We start from the raw sequence: 17,939 nt of genomic DNA, 5'->3' as shown, positions 1-17,939 counted from the left end.
CCGTTCTTGATTCCAAAAACATATAGATATATGTTTGGATTAAAAACACGTTCAGAGAGTTAAAAATAAATAGAGATCTATATAGAAAAGCGTGCTATATCCTCCTCAGCGCAACCGCTACCGCGCTTTTCTGGATTGTTAATTTCACTGCCTTTGCCACGAGCGGTGTACGAGTGTACTTTCTTTCTTTATTTGGTGTTTAACGTCGTGTTCAACCACGAAGGTTCTATCGCGACGGTACGTCTTGCGGAAATAATGCAATGCGTTCAGTTTCATTCTGTGAGTTCGACTGAGCTTGACTAAATGTTGTATTTTCGCCTTACGCGACTTGTTATTTCCTACAATTACAAAGAACATTGGATTCCGTCTTCGTAGTGAAATATTGACTGAATGAAAACAAAAGAAGAAAGAAAAGTAGGACAGAAAAACGCCAACAATGCGGTTTGAGCGTTTGTCACACACGCATGGTTCGTTAATTCCATCCCTGCAGGACTGGACTTTTTGCAGTTTGTATGAAACAGATTTATACTTCTTTCACATCGTGTTCCAACTTGCATGTTTGTCGAGTGAAGCTGGCGGAGTGACGGAAGTGATTGAATACAGCCTTTACTGTGGCACCCCCGTGTTAAGACCCCTAATTTAAGACTTCCTCCCGTTTAAGACCTTGTTTTCTTAGACTTTCTATTCATAACCCCCATTTTAAGACTCCCTCCTTTTTGGTTTAAGCGTGTGTTTTTTTATTCAATTTTGTTCATTTAATTTGCACAATCGTTTAACAAAAACGACATATGGGTGGGTGGCCGAGTGGTAACGCACTTGCGCTCGGAAGCGAGAGGTTGCGTGTTCGACCCTGGGTCAGGCCGCAATTTTCTCCCCCCTTTCCTAACCTAGGTGGTGGGTTCAAGTGCTAGTCTTTCGGATGAGACGAAAAACCGAGGTCCCTTCGTGTACACTACATTGGGGTGTGCACGTTAAAGATCCCACGATTGACAAAAGGGTCTTTCCTGGCAAAATTGTATAGGCATAGATAAAAATGTCCACCAAATACCCGTTTGACTTGGAATAAAGGCCGTGAAAGGTGAATGCTCGCCTAATAGGCTACTGAGCTTTACTGGCCGATGTGAATGCGTTATATATTGTGTGTAAAAAATGTCTGTTTGTCTGTAAAAAATTCCATTTCAAACGGCAGAAATTAATATGTAAGCGCCTAGATTAGGCGCATAAAACAATGATCACAATAATAATAATAATAATAATAATATGGAACGACAACGAGCAGACTGCGTATGGACACTTATGTGCTTTTCTCCCTCCTTTTTAAGACCCGATTTTCTCGGATTTTTGGAGGTCTCCGAAGGGGAGTTCCACTGTACCTTGCTTTCAAGCTATTTTCCTTTGCCATGTTTTGATTAGCGAATTGTGAATAGCAGCCTGCATCTCCCGGCGTGGTCGCCATTGTTGTCTCTGTGCGGAGCTGACAGCAGCGTTTTGTTCCCCCCTGCACACAAAGACCAGCATGAAAGGAGAGCTCCTGGCGGCAAAATGAATTTCCCTGCTTGATGTTGCTTCTCAAAACATGTTGTTTCTGATGTTTCTTCCTTTTACATGTTCTTTGGGGATGCTTATTCTCCGTAATAACTTTCTACGGCTTTTTGTATTTGTTTATGGAAGTTTGATTTCTTAGACAGTTTCTGAAAGAAACACAAACCTTGTTTGCTTTTTATTTTCTCAGAAGAATCGTGGCTTTCTTTTCTACAATCGAAGACGCCATTTTGGTAAATAAAAGTTGTCTCGCGAATTGGAGTCTTGGACCCCGAGAAATTCAAAAACAGATAGACTTGTAACGTTCCAACATTCAGAAGAAAAAGAAAAGAATGGTATGCTATTTAAATTTGAATTTAAATTTATTTTAAATCTATTTAAATTGGAACGTTTAATTTAGGAAGAAGCAAAACATTACAAGCACAGTTACTTCGACCCAGTGATCTTTAAAGAGGACAGGACAGACAGACAGACAAACACGTATGATACAGATAATCACTTAGTTTCGAAAGTTTTGCTGTTTCCAGTCTGTTAATGCGATTTTCGTTTCGTTGTTTTTATGTCGAAATAAGTCTATAACAACGTTCACAGTGAGTGCTTAATAATGGAAATGTCCAGTATCATATGTTAAATGGCAGCTAAGACTTCGAATTTGGTTTTTTTAATTGTCTAGCTAGAGTCAAGCTTGGTAGGGAAGTGAGAGAAGTTGTACCTCTACTAATAAAGACAGCAACATTGATATGGCCGAAAACTCCACTCCCCAATACTTGCCGTTGTCTTTAAGAATGACGAACGAAAAACCGCAAGGCTGGGACGGGGCAATAAATGTGGACAGCCAGGCAGCCCCTCGACACCTTGTGGGGGTAAAAAAAACCGCGGCCCCTGTGAGCTCGTGATAAAACACTCTTCATTTACCATTCCTTGCTGCGCGTATCCTATGACAATATAGTTTTACCCACTTTTTCCTCTTTGAAAAAACTTGCGCTCCATTTAATTTGGACGCAGGAGGGGACAAGGCAGGAGACAAAAAAACCGTAAACAAATAGCGGGGGGCGTCCCCAAGGCGCTGGTCTGAGCACAATGCACGTGAAACACGTGTGGCCGTTTTCTCTCTCTCCCCCTGCCCACCCTCCCTCTCTTTCCCCCCGCCCACTCTCCCTCTCTCTCTCTCTCTCCCACCCTCCCTCCGCTTTCTCTCTCTCTCCCCCCTCTCACCCTCCCTCCGCTTTCTCTCTCTCTCTCCCCCCTCCCACCATCCCTCCGCTTTCTCTATTGATCTCTGGCTGGCTGCCCTGTCTCTGATTAATTTCTTGACTGCGTAAGCGGTCCGCTTCCCGCTGCCCGTTCTCTCCCCCCCTGACTGCGTGGCCCCCATTTTTCGTCCTTACACACAACAGGCCTGGAAATTGCCCAGCAAGATTTGATCAAAGTTTTAGGAGTTTTGCCTCGCTGCCCATGACATTCCCTTGCTTCTTCCGCTTCCGTGACTTAGTCTCCCTCTCCTCTCCTCCCCCCCCTCTCTCTCTGTCTCCGTCTCTCTGCCCGTGCCTGTGTGCTCTCTCTCTCTCTCTCTGTCTCTCTTTATCTCTCTCTCTTTCTCTCTCAGTCTCTCTCTCTCTCAGTCTCTTTCTCTCTCTCTCAGTCTCTTTCTCTTCCTCTCTCTCTCTCTCTCCCTCTCTCTCTCTCTCTCCCTCTCTCTCTCTCTCTCTCTCCCTTTCTCTCTCTCTCTCTCCAACTCTCTCTCTCTCTCTCTCTCTCTCTCTCTCTCTCTCTCTCTCTCTCTCTCTCTCTCTCTCTCTCTCTCTCTCTCTCTCTCTCTCTCTCTTGTCCGCTTTTTCGTCCTTGTGTGAATATTGGCTGAAGAAGCTATATTTTGCCAACTCTGTTCAGTTTAACTCCATTCTGTTTTGGGCTTTTGCTACAAAAATGACCACAATATTAATTTCATGGGCGTTGAAGTAGGGAAAGGGATGGGTGTTGATATGCAATAAAATTATTAAAAATACAATAACAATGAAATCAAATCAGGCTGTAGAGATGCATAGCATGTTGTCAAACGAATATTGTTAATACTCACAGCGGATGAGACAAATAGATCTTCTCTCATGGAGAGTTATATGGAAACTGCACGCGCCATTTTGTCTCCAGGAACAGGAACTGTAGGGCAAGAGAAGAAAATTACACAGAAAGAAAAATAAAGAGAAACAAAGGATCTGAGAACGGGAGGATGCAGCAGGTAATCACTCTCCACAATTACAACGGTTTTTAACAGCCTTCCCACCCTCAAAATAGAAACAAAAGATGAAAAAATAGACACGCTGAAATGAAAAAAAATTAAGATGGGTATCCTTCCTGGGGAGCTAGCAATCAGTGGTGACGACCAGGACAGGTTTTAATGGATACACACAGGCAGCCAGGTTTTAATGGAGACACATATGCAGCCAGGTTTTAATGGAGACACACATGCAGCCAGGTTTTAATGGAGACACACATGCAACCAGGTTTTAATGGTGACTCACATGCAGCCAGGTTTTAATGGAGACACATATGCAACCAGGTTTTAATGGTGACTCACATGCAGCCAGGTTTTAATGGAGACACACATGCAGCCAGGTTTTAATGGAGACACATATGCAGCCAGGTTTTAATGGAGACACACATGCAGCCAGCAGGTTTAATGGAGATACATATGCAGCCATGTTTTAATGGAGTAGATACAAATGCAGATACATAAGCAGCCATGTTTTAATGGAATAGATACAAATGCAGATACATATGCAGCCAGGTTTTAATGGAGATACATAAGCAGCCAGGTTTTAAGGGAGATACATAAGCAGCCAGGTTTTAATGGAGACACATAAGCAGCCATGTTTTAAGGGAGATACATAAGCAGTCAGTTTTTAATGGAGATACATATGCAGCCAGGTTCAAATGGAGACAGATATGCATCGAGGTTTTAATGGAGACACATGCGCAGCCGTGTTTTAATGGAGACACATAGGCTATATGCAGCCATGTTTTAATGGAGATACATATGCAGCCAGGTTTTAATGGAGACACATATGCAGCCAGGTTTTAATGGAGACACATATGCAGCCAGGTTTTAATGGAGACACATATGCAGCCAGGTTTTAATGGAGACACACATGCAGCCAGCAGGTTTAATGGAGATACATATGCAGCCATGTTTTAATGGAGTAGATACAAATGCAGATACATAAGCAGCCAGGTTTTAATGGAGATACATAAGCAGCCAGGTTTTAATGGAGATACATAAGCAGCCATGTTTTAATGGAGATACATAAGCAGCCATGTTTTAATGGAGATACATAAGCAGCCAGTTTTTAATGGATATACATATGCAGCCAGGTTCAAATGGAGACAGATATGCATCAAGGTGACATAATGGTGACACATGCGCAGCCGTGTTTTAATGGAGACACATATATGCAGCCATGTTTTAATGGAGATACAAATGCAGCCAGGTTTTAATTGATACAAACATGCAGCCATGTTTTGATGGAGACACATATGCAGCCAGGATTTCATGGAGACACATGTACCGGGTATTAATGGAGACATATATTCAGCAAGATTTTAACGGAGACACATGCAGCCTGTGCCTCGCTCTGCAAAGCAATATCGGTCCAACCAACATGGTTTTTTGTGGGGTTTTTTCCCAACAAGAGCAACACAAGCAAACAATGTGGACATTATGAACGTTCTACCTGCTTAAAAATAATACAGTCAAGTAAAGAAAAAACAAGTCGCGTAAGGCGAAATAACAACATTTAGTCAAGCTGTCAAATTCACAGAATAAAACTGAACGCACTGCATTTTTTCTCCAAGACCGCATACTCGTAGTTTCGTCAGTCCACCGCTCGTGGCTAAGGCAGTGAAATCGACAAGCCAGAATAATAATAATAATAATAATAATAATAATAATAATACGAATATTTATAACGCGCACATATCTCACCAACAGGCGACTCAAGGCGCACATACACTCATGTTGTTGACGGAGGGGGAGAGGTAGTGTGTTCCATTGGCTAGGTGCTTGGAAAGAAAATGAGCGTTGACCTGCTGTTTTGAGTTTGGTGTGGGGGATGTTGAGCTTGGGGGAGTCGGCAGATGATCTGAGTGCTCGTGAAGGGACATAGAGAGAGAGAGAGAGTCGGAGAGATAGGCAGGGGCGAGACCATGGATGAATTTGTAGGTGAGAGTGTTGATTTTGTATGTGATACGGGCAGAAACGGGCAACCAGTGGAGCTGATTTAGAATAGTGCGATAATGGTCGCGCTGAGCGGGATAGCACGCTTTTCTGTACATGTATGTATGTATGTATGTATGGGGCAATTTATATAGCGCTTGACGTTCTCTAAGCGCTTTACATATATATTAATTTCTGCCGTGTGAGATGGAATTTTTTACTCAATATATCACGCATTCACATCGGCCAGTAAATCGCAAGCCAATTGAGGCGAATATTTACTTTTCACGGCCTATTATTCCAAGTCTCACGGGTATTTGGTGGACATTTGTATCTATGCCTATACAATTTTGCCAGGAAAGACCCTTTTGTCAATCGTGGGATCTTTAACGTGCACACCCCAATATAGTGTACACGAAGGAACCTCGGTTTTTCGTCTTATCCGAAAGACTAGCACTTGAACCCACCACCTAGGTTAGGAAAGGGGGGAGAAAATTGCTAACGCCCTGACCCAGGGTCGAACTCGCAACCTCTCGCTTCCGAGGCAAGTGCGTTTACCACTCGGCCACCCAGTCCTTCGTTTTAACTTTCTGAGCGTGTTTGTAATCCAAACATATCATATCTATATGTTTTTGGAATGAGAAACCGACAAGGAATAAGAGGAAAATGTTTTTAAATCGATTTCGGACATTTTATTTTAATCATCATTTTTATATTTTTAATTTTCAGAGCTTGTTATAAATCTGAATATAACATATTTATATGTTTTTGGAATCAGAAAATGATGAAGAATAAGATGAACGTAATTGTGGATCTCCCCCCGCGGGTTAGGGGGAGTCCCATATTGGTTGGGACGAGAAAGAATTTACCCGATGCTAACCAGCATGTCGTAAGAGGCGACTAACAGGTTCTGTTTCTCCTTTTACCCTTGTTAATTGTTTCTTGTATAGAATATAGTCAATGTTTGTAAAGATTTTAGTCAAGCAGTATGTAAGAAATGTTACGTCCTTTGTACTGGAAACTTGCATTCTCCCAGTAAGGTCATATATTGTACTACGTTGCAAGCCCCTGGAGCAATTTTTTGATTAGTGCTTTTGTGAACAAGAAACAATTAACAAGTGGCTCTATCCCATCTCCCCCCTTTCCCCTATCCCATCTCCCCCCCTTCCCCCGTCGCGATATAACCTTGAATGGTTGAAAACGACGTTAAACACCAAAGAAAGAAAGAAAGAATTGTGGATCGTTTTGTAGAAAAATAATTTTAATTACAATTTTCAGATTTTTAATGACCAAAGTCATTAATTATTTTTAAGCCTCCAAGCTGAAATGCAATACCAAAGTCCGGCATTGTCGAACATTGCTTGGCCACCATTTCAATACATTTCAATGAAAAATGAGTGTGTGACATTGCCACCTCAACTTTTGCAAAACAGCCGGATATGACGTCATAAAAGACATCTATCGAAAACATAGAAAAAAGGGCTGGGGATATCATTCCCAGGAACTCTCATGTAAAACTGAATTAAGATCGGTCCAGTAGTTTACTCTGAAACGCTCTATACCCACACACACACACACACACACACACACACAGACACACACACACACACACACACAAAACTTGACTAAATGTAAAAAGAAGAAAATAAGACATGTGTATATATTTACACACAAATCATCACATCTCTGCACAACCTAGCTTATTACCTAACCAACTCTTCATATGAGGACCATAATTCTAAAAGTTTGGTAATGTTACCAGCATTGAAACTGGAATATTTTTCTATTTCAAATCTATATTTCAAATTCCTTAAAAATATGTCTAACAGTCTTGTAACTTACTCTTATAAACATAAAACTTTGCAAACAAAATAATAAAATCCAAAACCACATCAACGTCTTGGTCAAAACCACATCCGGGTCTTTGTTTCGCTCGTCATGCGTTCTGGACTTTGTTGTTGTCACAGATCTCAATTCAATCACACCAAACGACGGGATCTAAGCGAGGGTGCCCAGATGTTTCCAACGAGTCTTTGATTGGATTTTGCCCATCTTGGCTCGAACTTTCGATTTAATTTCACTTTTTCCCTTTTGTAAGAAATAGGGTTGTGTTAGAATGGACCTGGGGACAATGCAAACGACGTCGTTGTGCGGAGACTTCAATGGCGTAGGAACGTCTTACTCCGTCATTTGTGTCAGCACGGCCCCATGCGAATCACTTTTATGTTTTGGATGGTGGCCGTTTTCAGTTGCTTTTCCCGTCTTAATGCTTTCACGCCAGCTGTCGAACTTTGTGGAAGAAGGTCTGTGCAACACTTGGTGTTGACAAACAATACTATGCCGAATGGTATGCTGAAACTGTGTATCATGTTGTTGTGTGAACAGGAATGTTTTACGTGTTTTTGCTGACTGCTTCTGTCTCTTTAATGATGTCAATGTAACGTGTTTACCGTAATCATACACAATTAAAACGATAGACACAAACTCTTAATGTGTTATCGTTTGCAAGAAAGAGGGTCCTTTGTCACACTGTTCAGCTTTTACGTGCTTTTTTTGTAATGAAACTAGCACAGTAAATGACATCCCAAGAGAGTCAGACTGTACAATGTTCCTGAAACACCAGGACTGATGGGCACGAAGCAAAACTGGGTGCCATATAACTAGCTGGGAGCCAGCCGTGAGGTCTGATTGGTTGAAATCACAACAAATCTCTATTTCAATCAATCAGACCCCGCGCGCGGCTAGCTCCCACAAAGTTGGGTGGCACCAAGTTTCGCTTCGTGCACCTCAGCTCCAGCAAGGGACCGCACTCAGCGGACGAAGAAGAGACAGGAAAAGCAGGGACAACAGGGTTTCACTGAAGCCACTGATTAATGACATTGCAACAAGGCTCCACACAGAGGCGTTCGGGGAACAGCACACACGGGGAGTCAGTGGAAGTCCTTTGTAGGAGTCTGTGCGAGGATGAGAATATGAAGAATTCGTAAATTAAACGATTTACAGGAGGCCTCAATGACTAATCCACTTAAATAGACACAAGAAGTAAAAAAGCAACAGAAAAGGGTGGCATTAGAGTATTGGGACATTATATTCAGCATCAGTAAAGGACGATTTGTAGCCTTTGGGATTTTGCTCAGCATTACTAAAGGACGATTTGTAGCATCCGGGATTTTGTTCAGCATCACTACTAAAAGGCGATCTGTAGCAATTGGGATTGTGTTCAGCATTACTAAAGGACGATTTGTAGCATCCGGGATTTTGTTCAGCATCACTACTAAAAGGCGATCTGTAGCAATTGGGATTGTGTTCAACATTGCTGAAGGACGATTTGTAGCAATTGGGATTTTGTGCAACATCAGTGAAGGACGAAGTGTAGCATCTGGGAATTTGGTCAGCGAAAATAAAAACATTACTAGCACTTGCTGGAATGTCATTCCCTGCCAGCACAGGATGAGTAACATGCATTGAGATTTGTTTCACCGTCAGGAACGATAACTTGCAGATGTTGCCTTTTTATTTGCTTCCAGTAAAGAACACCTCGCAGGTCCTGACATTTCATTCATCAACAGTAGACAGTGGCTTGGGAGTATTGGAATTTTATTTCCCTCCATATAACGACGACTTTTAGCCATTGGCACTTTTGCTAACACAAAAGACCTAAAGTAGAAAAGTACAGAGTAGTAAGTAACCATACACAATTGCATATTATCCACACATGCCTGGCAGGCGCTTTCATAGACCCCGTTTACATTGAGGCATGAAATTAGATCACGGAGAAAATGACTACATTCAGACGACTGCCCCCAGGCAGTTGGGGGTATAACTCAGTGGTTGGAACACACACCGAAGTAGACAGACACTAGACACGGAAAAGACCCACAGAAGGAGACAGACACCAGACATGGGACAGATCCAGACACGGGAAAGACACTGCAGGGATTCAGACCCGAGTGTCATTGACGTTGAAGGGATAAGGGGAGGCCAGTAGATAGGCAACGGGATTCCAATTTAAAGATACAAATACCTTTCTTTCTTTATTTGGTGTTTAACGTCGTTCAAGGTTATATCGCGACGGATACAAATACCTGGCTTCCTGAGTAAAGTAACATGTGTGTGTACAACACAGCTCATCTTGTCCTAGCTTGTACATGTGTAACCGTGTGCCGAAACACTACGATCACCTCGGGAAGCGAAGTGCAATCAAACAGGTTTGAAAATGTTAGGGCTAATTTCTTAGCCCTATAAAAACTGTTATGCAAACCCGAAGATTTCCATGAACATACAGACAATCGGAAACCACCAGACCCCATCACAAACAGAACTCTACAAACCACAGGTGTTGACTTTAAAGGCCAACAACCCGGGTGCAGAGTCCGTTGTGAAAGGAGCGGTAACCTCCCCTGTCACACATGGAACACATGCATCATTCAGCTTGGACACATACCAACATGCAGCTGCAGTCTAGCTGATGTCTGTACACTTAGACTTTCCCCCAGAATTAATTTCGCAGATTGAAATAGATGTCAGTTAGAAAACTTTCGGAAAGAAAAATAAATCGACCAGCAAGCAGTGAGGCTGTAGTCTTTTGGTCAGTAAGCGTCCGAGTGGTAAGACGGTTCTCTCCCGTGTAAAAGCTTGGACAGGTCTTTGGAGGTTTACAGTACATGATGATCTGCACGATGAAGAAGGTCTCTTGAATCTTTCTTTCTTTATTTGGTGTTTAACGTCGTTTTCAACCACGAAGGTTATATCGCGACGAGGGAAAGGGGGGAGATGGGATAGGGGAAAGGGGGGAGATGGGATAGAGCCACTTGTTAAGTGTTTCTTGTTCACAAAAGCACTAATCAAAAAATTGCTCCAGGGGCTTGCAACGTAGTACATGACCTTACTGGGAGAATGCAAGTTTCCAAGTTTCCAGTACAAAGGACTAAACATTTCTTACATACTGCTTTCCAAACATTGACTATATTCTATACAAGAACCACTCAACAAGGGTAAAAGGAGAAACAGAATCCGTTAGTCGCCTCTTACGACATGCGGGGTGCAGAGAAATAGGGATGTGGAAAAGAAGACTTTGGTAAGTGAAATAAAGGTGATGGATCCAGTCAGATAGAAATAAGACAACAAGAAAAGAATTGGAAATCTGCAGGGAATAGTAGGGAGAGTTTTCTTGGAAGGAAATATAGGTGAAAGGACTGGTAAGGCAGAAATAAGACAAAAGAAGAGAAGTAAAGGGGTGGGGTAGCTCTGTGGAAACACTCCCGCCGCGTGAAGGCGACCCCATGGGAGCGTCTCTTGAATGCCGATGAGAAGATATCGCAGAACCATTGAAGCAGTAGGATTAGATTTTAACGAGGGCTCACAGCCTTCAGGCCCAAGATGACAGCCGACAAAGCATTGACAGGGGAGAAGACTAAGACTAGAACTGCACTGGCCCCGGCGGACCTGAAATGCCTTGACACAAGGCACAGCAGCGAATAACGCAAGAGAGACACCAGAGACAATGGAATTTCGCTGACATAAGATCTAAAAGTGGATGCGTCAGGGGAAGAGACGGTAGGCTTCCCGTGGCGAGAGAGAGGGAGAGAGAGAGAGAGAGAGAGAGAGAGAGAGAGAGAGAGAGGGAGAGGGGCGAGGGGAGGAAGAGAGATAGGGGGAGAGAGGGAGGGAGAGAGAGAGAGGGAGAGAGAGAGAGATGGACAGAAAGACAGAGACAGAGACACATAGAGAGGTAGAGAGAGAGACAGAGACAGAGACAGAGACAGAGACAGAGGGGGGGGGGGGGGGGGGCTGGAGGCGACTAGTGGCAGCGCGCATTCAGACAATCAATACTAATTCCTGTCACTCTCCCCACGTTGCTCTCTGTACCTCCCATCGGTCCTTGGGTGAGTGGGCGGGCTGTGTGTGTGTGTGTGTGTGTACTTATGTGTGTGTCTTTATTAGTGCCAATAAGTGTCAGTAATACTAATAGACGAGCGTTTAAGTACTCCGCTGCGACCGGGACCATTATTCCCTTGGTAATACATTTCAGCATTAACACTTTAGTCTTCAGCGTTCTTTTTGAAATGAATTTTTGGTATGGCGAAGTCACGGCCTCGTGGCTTTGGTTAGCGCAATGTATAGACGCACCGTCACGAAAATGATGCCAGTTCGTCAAGGCGATTAGGTGATCACAGTCATTTCCACAATACAACATGGTCATCCATACTTCTTTGTGGATCATTTGTACAGTTACAACGCATTGCAGCCTGATGAAGAACAAATGGATAATACAAATAATAATGTGACCCGTTCTCACAAACGGGGGCCTAAGTCGCAGGGAGCCGTTCCGAGCTATCGGCTGAGAAAGGCAGTGAGGGCCTACTTGGGTGATTTTCATTGTTTTGCATTTTTGACCTCTTTATACCCTAATCTTTCATATTCCGAAATATTTTGTTGAGTTTTATTATTTAAATGTGTTAATTATGTCTTCAAAGCCACAAATTCGCTCACAACACTATAATTAGGGAAGGAAATAATCGCGATTTTCTCAAAATGGTGTCCTTGAACATGGTCCGGTTGTAACTTACTTAACTTCCGCAATTTTTTTCACACAAACTTCTTTTTGGTATCAAATTAAAGCTTATTAAATGCAGTTTCCAGTGATATGCATAACTCTAAATATCCAAATTCCGACTTAGGCCCCCTTTTGTGAGAACGGGTCACCAATTTGGTGAGTGGGCGGGCTGTGTGTGTGTGTGTGTGTGTGTGTGTGTGTGTGTGTGTGTGTGTGTGTGTGTGTGTTGTTGTTGCGTTAACGGCACTCTTGTAGGAAGACTTCACATGCAGCGAAACCCACACTTAAGACACCCCCCCCCCCCTTCTCCCACTTTTTCTAAGGAATAAGTCCCCCTACCCTTTTTTTACTTTTTTTTTTTTTTTTGTACAATTTTCTGTCCATGAGGTCCTAACATAAACCTCCATTTGACGTCCACCCGGCCATGAGTTCCCGTTAGTCCAGTCACAGGCGCAGCGGCTATTGGATGAGATCTTTACGGTGGTCACTAGATCTCCACGGTGTATTGTCCAGCCTCAAGCTGCTGTGGTCAGTTGTGGAGACGCCTGTCAATTAAATGCAATTCATTGTCCACTGCGGTCATCCAAGTTCGTGTCCGTGCATGTCCAGTACTTGGTGTCAGTGTGCGCTGTCTGTGCTGGTCGTGATGGGGACTATGCGGTCGTCGTTTGGTGAAATCACTGGGGAATCATTCAGTCATCACTCACCTCAACACTGGTTCTGCCGAGGAGCCATCAACCGTCACCTGAACATGACTCGCGGTCACAATTCACATACAATTCACTTACGCCTAGCCTCAGAGCCACTGGTCTGTCAAAAACTGCTGTTTTCCTTCGTTCAAGCAAACATAAGATGTGTTAGCTAAGGAGGAACTTAGATAAGGCTACAGTGGGCCATGTTCATTGTAACCTTTGTGTAAATTGTGTTTGTAGGGTTGCGTACTATTGATTTTGGTTGGAAGTGGGTCAGATCACATTTTGTCTTGGACAGTCTATGGGAATCTCTCTTATCAGTTTAATGGTTTGTCGTTTGAGTTCTCTGATCGTCTTCCGTTGTTCTTTACGCTGAAGAGAACGCCCACGAATCACATTTCCCGTTTTGTTTTGAGCTCAATGAACTGTGCTTACGTTTTTCGTCGTCACCGCCCCAGGTCCTTTCTGGATCTGTCGGTATTCCACGTCAAGCCTGAATTCCACATCAAGCCTGAATTCCGCATGAAGCCTGGGAATTGAATTTAAGTGACACTGCAATTTTCCCGTCTCCTGAACATCGTCACTGCTCGGTGTGTTTGGAATTTGTTGGTCGCTGAAATGAAATGGGTCACCAGACATATAGCACTCAAGCCTTCAGACTGACGTCTGTCGCGCCACGTGGACCACAAAAGAGATGACGTATGCGATTTGGGAGCGCACAGACCCGTGACAAGCAGGCCAAGAGAGAGAAGACAGGTGTGACGGCAGGCTGACGGCAAGACAACAAGGGGCTGGCAGAGGCACCAATGGTTAATGTACGGAACTATCAGTTCACGGTACATTGTACAATACCTAGAATGGAAAGACATCGGGATCTTTGAGTGGGAGTCTTTAAAAGTGAACAAGAAACAAAAACTTCTCCAAGAAACCCGTCACCTGAATTTCAGTTTACCTCTCTTTTATTTTTCCGATCTTTTCAATGACATTTTTCTTGTCTGTTTTGTTTGAAATAAAAAAAACAAGAAAGGTAGGTTGTTGGAACGTTTGTTATTGACAAAACAATACATTCACAGATATTTCGACCCAACGGTCTTTTAAGTGTTTTTGTCTTGTTTGAGTTAGATAGTGAAAAGCCGAATATCCGTGAATGGTTTCCCCCTTAATTCTGTTTTGAATTGTACGTTGAGTGAAAGTTATCCTTTTCATGGCTCAATTAGGAACGTTAGGAGACTATATGTTTCACATCTCATCGCTGGCTGGAGTTTTGGTCCGCTCTGCTGTGTAAGGATCATGCTGTCAGGCTTAGAAGAAAATAGGCCGAACTGATGTGTGTGTGTGTGTGTGTGTTTGCTACGACATTTTCTTAGGTATCGTTGACGAATATTGCCTGTGGAATTGTGCATACATTAACAACAAATGAAAGCAGTCGTATTGCAGCAAGCTGTTGTATCCTCAGTCTAGAGACATAGTGCCTGCTGCCGCACGAGTCGAGAAAATGTTCCCTCTTTATCTTTACTCCGCTGGCGGCAAAACCCCTCCGCGCGGAGTTGTTACCAGACACATCGAACGTAGGGTGTCCTCTGAAAGTTGCCTTCCTTCCCGCCCAGATCTCCGAGTGTCCCCATAGACCCGTCCTGTCATCACGTGTCGACATACCATCCCTCCGCGTGGACACACTGCAAACTTCTCCAGCCTGGTTGCTGTCTGTCATTGAGCAACTTGCAACTATACCAACCAGCGCGGCAATGTTTTCAGCTCCAGGGTTCAGCCCCGCCCATGAAACAGCTCTGCCGTGTGCTTTTGGTGTGTATCCTCGATGGAAGGATGCTCTTATTCTTCCTTAGTACTTGTATACCCAAGCGACTACCGGCACGGTTGGCCTAGTGGTAAGGCGTCCGCCCCGTGATCGGGAGGTCGTGGGTTCGAACCCCGGCGGGGTCATACCTAAGACTTTAAAATTGGCAATCTAGTGTCTGGCGTCTGGCATTATGGGGTTAGTCCTAGGACTGGTTGGTCCGGTGTCATAATAATGTGACTGGGTGAGACATGAAGCCTGTGCTGCGACTTCTGTCTTGTGTGTGGCGCACGTTATATGTCAAAGCAGCACTACCCTGATATGGCCCTTCGTGGTCGGCTGGGCGTTAAGCAAACAAACAAACAAACAAACCCAAGCGACTATTTAGACCATTTTCGTACGTCTAGCGGGGTCACGCTGTACGCTGAAACAGAGATTTTGCTATCTCTTCCTCCCCTCTCCCAACCCAGCTTCGAAATGGTCCATAGACTATGTAAGAAAAGGCCTGGCCCTTAAATCTTTTTCCTTATTAAATAAAGTTCAGTTTCAGTAAAAGCCCCGATCGACACATGTGTGGTAGTTGGCATGGTGGTTTACGCGGGGAGGAGGGCATTTAAAGGGGGATGGGAGGTCGACCGTCTCTACTGAGTGGTGCGTCTTGCACAGCGACAGTGAATGGAGCCAATTAGGGGTTGGTGTTTGATCCTGTTTCACAGCGCTCCACGCCAAGCCACTGTCTGGCGGAATTTAATTAGTTTCATGGCCGTCTTTTTCAGACGTGGACTTTTGTACAGGGTATGCAACGGGCAACATGTGCGCCGGCCTGCCGTTTTCTACCCTTTCTTTCTCTCAGAATAACTTTATTATTTTTTTTTTATACTTCTGTCTTAATTTATGTTCCCTTTTTAATAAGGGCATCGTCCGTTTTGGGGACCTTGATTGGTTGGGACGCGCATAAGAGGTTGTTCATTGACGATTTTTGTGCTGCTGGCTCTGGCAACGATGCTTGGGGTGGTGGTTCGGGGGGTGGTTCGGGGCAAGGAATGGGGGAAGGAGGAATGCGGTTTTTGTTCCGTTGAAAAGATGCAGGCGTTTTATGTCAGTGGTGGAGGTTGCAAGGAAAATGCGACGCGAGAGTGAAGAGAAGTTACATGAAAAAACAACTGTGTGTTGAAAGCAAGAGGGCTGTCTTATGCTGGTTCATGTGTACAGGGCTGTCTTATGCTGGTTCATGTGTACACGTGCGTGCTTGCTTGCCGTTGTTTACACGCGCGCCAGTGTGTGTGGGTGTGTGTGTGTGTGAAATAAACATTTTAATATCTATTGTTAGCCAGTTTCAAAAGACACCCTCCCACCCTCGCCACCATCACCTCCGCGCTGTCGTCTTCACGGGTTCCTCCTCTCTAGATGTGATATACGTTAGATGTTGATAACGTGACAAGGCTAGCCGTCCTTTGGTCACTGGCTACAAAGCATTCAGGCTGCGATATTAACACTATTGTGACTAGCACTGCCACGGCGTTAACGTCCTGCCTGCCCAAGCTTGCCACCAAGAAACTTCCCAAAAATCAGTAACTGTAAAGAAATCTGTCTAGCAAGCTTGAATTAAGTCCAATCACCACCAAATTTTGTGTACTAATTCAAAAATGGATGCCCAGTTCAGTCGTGCTATTTATAAGTTGGTCACGCGATTTGTTTTAGCAAAGGGGGGTGAAAGGGGGGTGAAAGGGGGATAATTTGTGTTTTTTAACTTTTTTTTGTGTGTGTTTTATTTTCCACTGCTTTTTTTAAAAGTTATTTTTTAACAGAAAGTATTATAAATAATGTTATAACCAAACAAGGTGTAAAACCTATGAATTAGCTGAAATATTGTTAACATTGTACACAGAAATAAGGAGACAATACAAAGGAAAAAACAAGCAAATCACGCATTCACTCACAGCATCCTGACTCAAATGAAACAAAACTGTAACACTCACCAAATGATGTCTAGGTAATCCATATTGAATATAAGTCACATTTTCACAACAAAGTACCAACTGTACACCTATGAACAATTCCAAAAGGATTTGAAGGCTCCAGCCATCCATTGTTATCAGTGCTGCCACGCCCCCATAGCTCCTGCACGATTCCGAGATACATGTTCGTCTAGCAGTATCACCCCCAACCACGTGTAGTTGCCGACTCGTTCTAGCAACAACGGGACTGTTTCTTCCTCAATATCACTGCTATTATCGCTTTCTTGAGGCTAAAACGACACGATGTATCATGATCTACAGGATCCTCAAGATCCAACATCCGGAGAATCTCCTCCCGTGACAAGGCTCGCCTTCGATTCATTTTTTTTGTTCGAAAACACCACGCAAATCTGCACTAATTTGATCAAGCCGGAAGAGAAAACCACGTGTATCAAGGGAAACAACTCAATTTACTGCAAGCTTCAAAAACCGGGAAGCAATCACGAGTCGTGTACCTTGTATGTCTAATACTAAAATAGTCACTTCCCGTCCGTGGGCGTTGCAGCGCTATTACTAATATAGTCACCTCCCGTCGCGAAAGTGTTAAGATTTCGGAGAATTTCCTTGCATTTGATGTTACCATTATCTGTAACAAGAACCTGCCATGTCTGACAATAATGGCCACGCGACACAGAAAGCCAACAGCTCCAGGTTGGTTCATCCTCGCCGTGCTAGCTTCATGACATCCACAATAAAAACAAAGTCTCAGTCCTCCAGCCGGGGTCTGACAACGATATTCCTGCTACGGTTACTAAACAACGGATGACTGCCATTTCTCTGACTTTTTCAAAACGGCTACAGTTACCAGAAGTCATTTCGTGGTGTTGGTCTTCGTTAGGGTCTTGATACCAGGACCGACCGTCATTACCGCTACCACGCGCTTTGTGTCTCACCGTCAGTGTTTTCACTCCAAACAAGTTTTTGCCGTCTCGGGGGTGATCGCTTCCCAAAAAGTCTGACTGAGTGACAAAGAAAAGTACCGTGGCTCATCAGCGGCTGATGCCGTCATGCTGTTAAAGACAACACCGCCCAGACAGTGTCTGTCATGCTCGTGACGTATGACACAAAATGGCGTCAACAGTACGTCACTGGTTGCTTAATGTGCTTCGTGATCATGTAATGAGCT

This window comes from Littorina saxatilis, linkage group LG3 (genome assembly GCF_037325665.1).
Source record: "Littorina saxatilis isolate snail1 linkage group LG3, US_GU_Lsax_2.0, whole genome shotgun sequence".
In the NCBI taxonomy this organism is placed as follows: Eukaryota; Metazoa; Mollusca; class Gastropoda; order Littorinimorpha; family Littorinidae; genus Littorina; species Littorina saxatilis.
Note: the sequence above shows the minus strand (reverse complement) of the source record.